Genomic DNA, 9,440 nt, shown 5'->3' on the forward strand with positions numbered 1-9,440 from the left:
TACATTCCTCCGTAAGAGCAACGGTCTCTAAATCATCGAGCTTCACTTTCCGAGAGAGAATACCTTCCATAAACCTTGCATAGCTAGGCATCTGTTCAAGAGCTTCAGCGAAAGGTATGTTGATATGAAGTTTCTTGAACACCTCCAGAAACTTAGCAAATTGCTTATCCAACTTCTGCTTCTACAGCCTTTTAGGAAAAGGAGGTGGAGGATAGACCTGTTTCTCCCCTGTATTACCCTCAGGAGGAGTGTGTTCCACAGTTTTCTTCCTTGATTCCACTTCTGCTTCCTTTTGTACTTCTTCCTCAGCCACAACTGCATTTTCTGAAACTTGAGATTTTTTAGGCTCTTCGTCTTGCTGAATTTGGGGGCTTGCGACCTTTCCAGACCTTATGGTGATCGCGTTCACCTGTTCTTCAACTTCCCTCTTGCCTGGATTTGTTTCTGTATCACTAGGAAGCGTTCCTGGTGGTCGATTCAATAAGGCATTAGCATTTTGCCCTATTTGGTTCTCCAGAGTCTTGATAGAAACAGCCTGGTTTGGCATATAAGAGCCTGGATTTTGCACATAAGCCGCAACTCCTCCAATTCAGATTTCTCATTCGAAGATAGACATGCACCAAGAGTTTGTTGTTTTGGTGTAATTTGTTGCTGAAAACCAGGAGGGTTGAATAGCTTAATTCCAAACTACTGGAACGGCTGTTGCATCGCATTCTGATTGTTCCTCCAGCTGAAGTTAGGATGATTCCAGTTGTCAGGATGATAAGTGTCTGGAACTGGTTACTGCGATCTCTAAAAGTTGCTCACAAACTGAGCTGAGTCACTAGATATAGCGCATTGCTCCGTCACATGCGGACCTGCACACAGCTCACAAACACTAATTATCTGCTTAACACCATAGTTAGCCATAGAATCGCTCTTCATAGACAACACCTTTAGTTGAGTAGTGATAGCCGTAGTTGTATCCACTTCAAGAACTCCTGCTACCTTGCCCTGTGGACATCTCTAGGTTGGATACTGATATTCATTAGCAGCCATCAGTTCAATTAGATCAGAAGCTTCCTCATAGCTCTTTGCCCATAATGTTCCGCCTGCTGCTGCATTGAGCATGGGTCTGTACTGTGCTCCCAACCCATTGTAAAAATAATTGATGATCATCCAATCAGGCATTCTATAATGAGGACACTTCCTAAGCATCTCCTTGTAGCGCTCTCAAGCTTCACATAAAGATTCTCCTGATTGCTGCGCAAATTGAGTAAGAGCATTCTTGATTGCAGATGTCTTCGCCATAGGGAAGAATTTAGTAAGAAACTTCTGAGCAAGATCTTCACAAGTAGTAATCGAACCAGCTAGTAGAGAGTGTAACCATCTCTCACTACACCATAGAATGTATATAGCAATAGCAAAAATATATTGCCTTAAGGGCTATTTATGTTGCAGTAGAATATATGGCAATAAATATGCAAAATTTTGGCGTTGCATCCGGTGGTGATGCAATAGAGGTCTTATAGTAACACTTTAAGTCATTTATAGCAACAACAAAATATTATTGCAATAAATCATATGCAGGAACAAAATGTATTTTACAGCAACGCAGTTAAATCATTGCAATAGTTGTTTTTTTCTGCTAAATAACCACCTTATGGCAACATTAATTAGTCCAATCATAATGAAATTTAAGGTCAAATTTAACAAATATAGCAACAATTTTGATCCTATTGCAGTATTTTAGAGCATATGTAATTATAAAATAGCAACATATTTGGACACAATTGTAACAATATTTAAAAAAAAAAAATAAGATGTGCCTGTAAATATAGACTAAACAGATATTTTTTATGCCACAAATCCAAGCATTAATATCATTTTATATATATTAACAACAATTCAAAACCTCTGGTTGTTCCAGCATTGTGATACAAACATTTCAAAATGTAAGTCAGTACACAATGGAAAATAATTACAACAAATTAACTAATAAACAAAACTACTAGTAATCTTTATTTAGTTTCTTCGCTGCCAAATATTATCCATCTTCCAAACTATTCTATTGCCTTGCTAATTCATCGGGAGATATCTAATTTCTTGACCAGCACCTTTGTTGTTGGAGGTGATACAATAATATGGCAGGCAATCGAGCTAATAAAGCCTTCTTTCGCAGCTTTATTCATATTTGTAACAGGACCACCCCAAAGTAATACACGACATATTGTTGGGTTACAACCATGGTGTGTTCAAGTGCTGCATAATCAGGAAACAAAATTTATATATTTCCCTACTTAATACAGTTGGAAATTATTAAACTAAAAGTCAAAAATATGGGGAGGATTTGAGAACCTGGAGTAATATAATTACAAGTGCCTGCAATAATAGTTTGAGTGGATGAATCAATATAGAAAATTGAGTATACCTCCATTCTCAGACATCACAAGTAGTCATCTCATTCTGCGCTTTGGCTGCACCTAGAAATGGCATACAACAGAATGTTCCATTAGAGAGGTAAATTTAAATTGAGGACTTCAATTATTTTCATAAACTATACAAGCAGAAATATATGCACTAGTACAAGCACAGATGTTGTACATTGATGTTGAACTCTACAATACTGATGTTGTACACAAGGGAGCTGCATACATTCTCTGCACGCAGGTTCTTATCATGTAGATACCATATACTCAAGTTTCATTCTTTCCAATGATCAATTGTACAAGCATTTTATTTTATCTTTGATTTTATCTTACAAAACAGTAAAAACTGAAAGCAATTCATAATCTTCAACCAAAAGCCAATTCCCTGCATATGTTGATAGTGCTACTATATGTGATAACCACAATGGCAAACCAACATTCAACACTTTTTGCAAACAAGACCCAAATTACCAAGATGGCAATTTGTTACCTCTTTTTGGACCATAGCTACATCCTGCTTTGATTGTGGCTCTAACATCCCATACTGAGGCCCTGTTGTAAAATAAGAAGTGGGATAATATATCATCGATGTAGTTGAGCTACTACAAACCTGCCAAAAAAATAGGCAACTTAAGCAAATTGTCTCATAAGTTGATTTGTTGTATTTATTTTTAAAATTTACAATGAAGAAAATTGAATGGAACTATATAATATGAAGTTTTAAGATACCAAGATGATGCGGAATAAAAGAAATGTTACTGAATTAACCAAGTGGGGTAAATGAGGTAGACTGAATTAATGAAAATGCAAGCGAAAATCAGATGTTAAGTATGTAGTTATTGTTGAAACATAACAGGGCTTTGGAAACAACTTCAGCAGCATCAGCAACGCCTACGCTTCCTGTTTAAGGAACAAATCCACATGCACCTCCTATTTGTGGCAGGTTTCCATTAACATTTTTCTGAGAACCAATTTGAGGAAAATAGGCATCTGCCTTGCCTGTCAATGGAAGAGAAAAACTTGTAGATGAACATTTCATACCTCAAACAATTTGCAACTCCAACGCCAAAATCATACTTCAAACAATCAGCTTGCATACCATCAAACATGTTCAATTCCAGAATAACCTATTTGTATATCAACATTCTATTACTACTTTGGTTGTGCTTGCTGGGACGTCGTCAAGCTGCTACTACTGCTCTATCACATTCAGTTTGCTTCTCCAACTCTAGATGTTAAAGCAAGAACCTCGTGTGATATTTCCCAGTTTCCACTCTAAATGATAAAATCTCAAGGACTCCGTTATATACTCAATTATCAGATAAAAAAATCTATATTAAATAATCACTAAAATCATTAAATCCTGAATTATATAAAAACCCTAATTAAGAAACTTGGTACAAAAAAACATAAAAACATATGAAGCTCATAAGAATAGAGTATTGCTCAAGTTTACACCAAATTAAACACAAATACCTCAAACAAAAAAACAAATAAAAACACTAATTAAGAACAAGAAGATTGTAACTTAAGAACGAGAAACAATATTTGAACATAGAAAAACAAACTAATTAACATTTCAAAGTAGTAATTTGAAGAAAGAAGAAAATTTATAAATCAATTTGGGGGAAATGGACTAACGGTCGAGTTTTTACCATTTTGCTGCTTGAATATCTCTCTCTCCCCTGCTCGTGTGTGTTTGGGTGTGTGGGCGTGTGTAGTGTTGTGTTATTTTGTTTGTTTTATTTGTTTTTATTTTTTGTTTTGTTAATTTTGGTCAGCCCTGCAAAATTTTTAACTTGAAATATTTTGAAGCCCGCCACTATTTTGTATCCAAAATTTGAATGTATCGCAACACCTTGAATAATTCGTTGCAATAAAATGTTAATTTACAACTCCCTCCAAATTTTACACCCCATTTGCAATGCTTTTAAAAATCCTTGCAATAAATGAAATAAGTTCTCTCAATAGCAACATTTTTTCATAAAGTTTTAGAAATGTGGTTGCCATAGCCAATCTATGGTGTAGTGTCTTAGCCTTTTCCCTCAGAGAGAATGGGAACAGTCTCAGCTTCACAGCATCTTCAGAAACACCGTTGAACTTGAAGGTGTCGCAGATCTCAATGAAATCCCTAATGTGCATATTGGGATCTTCAGTTGGAGAACCCTTAAACTGGATTGAATTATGTACCCAATGAATTATGCCAGGCTTGATTTCAAAGGTATTAGCTATGATAGCTGGCCGGAAAATGCTAGATTGAATTGATCTTGGGTTGAGAAAACTCCATCAAGGCTTTCGCTCGTGCTGCTGGATCTCCCATTGTAATGAGTACATGAAACACAAACAAATAAATCGTGAAAGTAAAAGAATCCGAGTCAGTGAACTTTAACGGCCACTGATGACAAGCACATAAACTAAAAATTAACACCGAGTCCCCGGCAGCGGCGCCAAAAACTTGTTACGGCGAAAACACGCGCTAAAATTCACGCAAGTATACGCGTTCGCAAGAAGTATAAGTTATCCAGAAGAGATTGATAGCAGCACAAGACCGTCAAAGGAAATATGCAGATCAATCTAGGAAAGATATGGAATTTGAAGAAGGAAATCTGGTGTTACTGAAAGTATCGCCGTGGAAAGGATTGACACAATTTGGAAAGAAAGGAAAACTGAGCCCAAGATATGTCGGACCTTTTGAGATTTTAAAGCGCGTTGGCAAAGTAGCTTACGAGCTGGCGTTACCTCCTCACATGGAGCACATTCACAATATTTTTCCCGTATCGATGCTTAAGAAGTATAATCCAGACTCCAGGCATGTAATCGAATATCAGCCGGTAGAACTTCAAGCAGATTTATCATATGTAGAGAGTCCGATAGAGATTCTAGAAGAAAGAGAGAAAGTGTTAAGAAATAAAGTGGTAAAGTTAGTAAGAGTACTGTGGAGAAATCCAAAGGTTGAAGAGTCAACATGGGAGTTAGAAAGTGATATGAGAGAAAAGTACCCTCATTTATTTCCTTAGGAGATTCTGAGGACAGAATCCTTTGAAGGGGGAAGGATGTAATATCTGGGACATATCGTGTAATTATTTTTGCTAATAAATAAATATTATGCATGTTAAGTGGTATATGTATTTGGATGTTTAAAATTAATATCAATTGAGTATTTTAATTTTTATATGTCCAAAATAAAATATAGATAATTTTCATATCTTTCTATTTATTTTTACGTTGATTTATGATTTTATAGGAAATTTATGGATTTTATAAAATCTTTTTCTGAGTATCTATAAACTATTTTATATAATCGGGAACCAACTGACGTCACCGTTTTTACGTTTTTATAACCCGAAACTCTTCCGAGAACTCCTTCCTAACCTAATTGCAATATTTAGAGCATTTTCCATGTTTCGACTTTTTCGATCCGGCGTACGGTTTGTCCTGTACGGGTCCCGACGCAATATTTTCGATACATTATTCATTTCGGTAATTCAATAAAACTCCTCGTAATACGTGTAACCAGGCGCTGAGACCAAGACCGCAGTACAAATTGTACTGATTTGGATAATTATCCCGAAAACCGGTACGCGTTTGGATCTGTTTTTATAAATAAAGGTACCATTTTGTATACGGAATGATCCAACGGGATACTAATTTTCCGTAATTATAAATAGCCTTTACCGTATTTTATTTCGTACCGAAAATCCTTTGCAAACAGTAATTATAGAATTTTCCAGAGAAAAACCTTAATTTCATAAAACCTACCGAGAATCAAACCTCACTTTCAAGGTGTTACCGGAATCCGTTGGTGAAGCTCGAGTACTCAAATCAAAGCTCTGGAAATTTACTATCAGAATTTGTGCTTCATATCAATGTAGAATCAAAAGTTTATTTTTTGTAATTTTATTTATTTTCGAATTATTTTGATTAAAAATATGAATTTTTGTACGGATGATTGTTTGAATAATTTGATGCTTGCATATTGTAGAGCTTGTTCTCCTGATGATTTTCATATGTCATATGACTGATTTGGAGTTCAATAACATGTTCAAAATTGAGTTTAATTTTTGAATTTTAAAATTAGGGTTTATAACCCGTATGAATGTTCTTAATTGAAAATTAGGGCTTTTTATTCTAGGGGTTATTAGTTCTTGAAATATAGTGGGTTGTGTTCCTTGTGAAATTTGAAATCGATTGGTGTATAGCTCGTTAACAGAGGATTCCTGAATCGAAGGGAGATGTGTTTTTAAGTTTACATCGAGCTCGCCGGAAACCGGCGAACTTCCCGGTCATATTCCGGCCAACTCAGGGGTTATTTGTGTGATTGAATGGTATGGTTAAATTCCTTGTGAATTGTAGATTAATTCTGGAGCTTTTGATGATGGGAGGATTCCGGGAACGAATTCTCCGGCGAACACCGACTGGTTTACGGCAAGGGGTGGTAAAATTACAGTTAGGTCCCTGTATTTTTGAAGATGGTGAAGTTTAGTTCCTATAATTTGCAAAGTTTTCAAAAATAGGATTCCTGTTTATAAAATGTTTAAAAATCATATTTCCTATTTATTTTAATTATAAAAATTCATTTTTAATTTCTGAAAATTCCAAAAATTATTATTTTAATTCCAAAAATTATTTTTAATTTAAAAATAAATTTGAATTAATTAGTTAATTAATTTTAGTTAATAATTAAATTGATTAATTGGTCAATTAATTGAAAATTAATTGATTAATTGATTTAATTAATTATTAATTGATTTTAATTAATTATTTAATTAGATTTAATTATTTAATTAGATTTAATTATTTAAAAATGATTTAAAAATTCTGAAAAATAGTTTCGAGCTTTAAAATATTATTTTAAATTGTTTTCAAGGCTCGATAATTATTAAAAAATTATTTTGAAGCCAGATGTGGCCAACCGAACTCTGTTTAATGCTTTAAAATTGATCCAACGACCCGTTTTAATTCTGAAAAATGTTTTAAAAATCATATTAAATACCCGAAAGCTTGTTTATGACCCAAGACTCCTTTATAAATGATATATCATTGATTGTTTGATGTGTTATGTGTTATATGTGACTTGTTGCTTGACTGACGGTCTATATGTTTGGTGTTTACTTGTTTATAGCATAATTTTCAATCCGTTAATCGGATTTGGGTAAAACGAAGGGTAGATAGAAGTGTATATCAAATAGAATCGTATGAGTTGAGTATTGATAGATGTTTATGATATGTGAGCAGAAGAGGCAAGTCGTAGGAAATGGAAACAGATAATCGAGGAGGAGGAGATTGTAATTGGAAGTTAGAGAAGTATAACAAGCTAATATCAGGCAAGTGTTTTGAACTTTCTCGAGATATATTGTAGTTGATTGATAGTCCTGTTCTATATTGCATGTGCTTTGAAGCACTGAACCCTAAAAATTGATTCCAGTTGTTGATCTTTGAGGCGTAAACCTTATTCTTTCTGAACCATTGATTGTTGTATACCTGAATGCGAACCACAGATATACAATACTACTCCACAAATAGATACAAACTAAATGCCAAACACTGAATCAAATTGCTTACATACTCAAACCATTTGTAACACCCCCAAATCCGGGGTCGGGGATCCGGGTTGTCACGAGTTCCATTTCACTTAATGTAATAACCCCAATTTTTGGAAATTTTGAAACCCTTATGAATAGTGATTTTACAGATTATGCTGGATAAGAAAACTTTTCATGCCACACTATGTAGGGGTTCTGTTATGGATATTCTGAGATTTTATTAGTACTCTATATGGTATATAAATGTATGTAAAGATCGTCAGAATCCAATTCTGAACACTTTGATTTTTCCCGGAAATCCACTAGATACGGAAAGAATTGAGTATAAGGTAATAGGATAAAAAGGATTTAAATTAAAGGATTATAATAGAGGATCATAAAAAGGAATATAATGTATTGAGAAAGGTTAAGGGAACCTAAGTAATAAGATCCCGGGTATGATCCCTCAAACGATGAACGAAAACGAAAGTTAAGCGAACCGTATAACAGATCAACGGTCATTAGGCAAACAATTAGGAAGTTAATCAAAGAGATTAGTGGGGATGATGTCATCCAACCAATAGAAAGAGGACAAAGGAGGGATGATGACATCATAAAGTGATGCAAGCATGACATAAGAGGGAAGGAAATGTGGTGGAATATTAACTACACAAAAATCAAGGTTAAATTGGTAATTAACCAAAAACAAATCAAATATTCAACCAACCAAGCCAAATAATTCATTTTTCATCAAAACAAGAACACAAGGCATTTTATTTTCTTCATGCTCTCGGCTTTTTACTATTTCAAAGAAAAGAATTTTCAAAATCCAAGTTCAAGGCTTCCTAAATTGGTAAGATAATTCCCTAGTATTCCTTATGCATAATTATGGCTATTCTATGAGTTTAAGCCTCCAAATCATTCACAATCTTCTTCAAGAAATCAATGAAGAAGACAATGAATAGTGACTTCAAGAATTTTAACTTGATTTTCTTGTTTTTCCTTTAAGATCCAAGCATCCCTAAGTCATCTCAAGGCTTCTTAAGGCTTCCTAGCTACTCACACCACTTCAAGGAAGGTATATCATCTCCAAACCCTAGATTTACTTTGTTAAATAGGATGATTTTAGTTGTTATGGTGATATAGTAGCTTAATGCTTGTTGGTTTAGAATTTGGGTTGGAGTGGTAGTGAAATGGATGGTGAATCTTGTTGTTTTGGTTAAAAGAACTTAGGTATAGTTAAATTCAAGCTTAAGCATAAGTATAAATGTTAATATTGAATTTATTGGGGCTGTTATGATGTGGTATGGATGGAGTTTGGATTGGGATGTGATTATGGCTTGATTATGGGTTGAATTGGAAGGGTATAAAATTGGGAAATCGCGTAAACATAGCCGTCGTAATGTCCGATTTACTTTAGACTGCTTTTGTTCATAACATTAGGACCCGAGAACCCCCTGCTAGATGTTGACCATTGCCATTTTTAGATAGCTCATGTTACGAGCTTCGT

General features: G+C 34.6%; 1 long non-coding RNA gene and 1 other non-coding gene across 4 annotated transcripts; one reads left to right on the plus strand and one right to left on the minus strand.

Annotated features, from left to right (window-relative positions):
* Positions 1-1,168: 1,168 nt before the first annotated feature.
* Positions 1,169-1,273, plus strand: LOC141715427 (small nucleolar RNA R71). The gene has a single exon (XR_012572191.1). It is a non-coding gene; the product is annotated as a small nucleolar RNA R71 (small nucleolar RNA).
* Positions 1,274-1,900: 627 nt separating this feature from the next.
* On the minus strand, positions 1,901-4,158 carry LOC141710830 (uncharacterized). Of its 3 annotated transcripts, XR_012571079.1 has the most exons (6): positions 4,064-4,114; positions 3,508-3,683; positions 3,138-3,407; positions 2,899-3,018; positions 2,411-2,462; positions 1,901-2,241 (listed from the first exon to the last, which is right to left on the minus strand). It is a non-coding gene; the product is annotated as an uncharacterized LOC141710830 (long non-coding RNA). The 3 variants fall into 3 exon arrangements; XR_012571078.1 differs by lacking the exon at positions 3,508-3,683 and having other exon boundaries at positions 4,064-4,158; XR_012571077.1 differs by having other exon boundaries at positions 3,138-3,683.
* Between the last annotated feature and the right edge of the window lie 5,282 nt (positions 4,159-9,440).

This window comes from Apium graveolens, chromosome 3, assembly GCF_009905375.1.
Source record: "Apium graveolens cultivar Ventura chromosome 3, ASM990537v1, whole genome shotgun sequence".
Classification (NCBI taxonomy): domain Eukaryota; kingdom Viridiplantae; phylum Streptophyta; class Magnoliopsida; order Apiales; family Apiaceae; genus Apium; species Apium graveolens.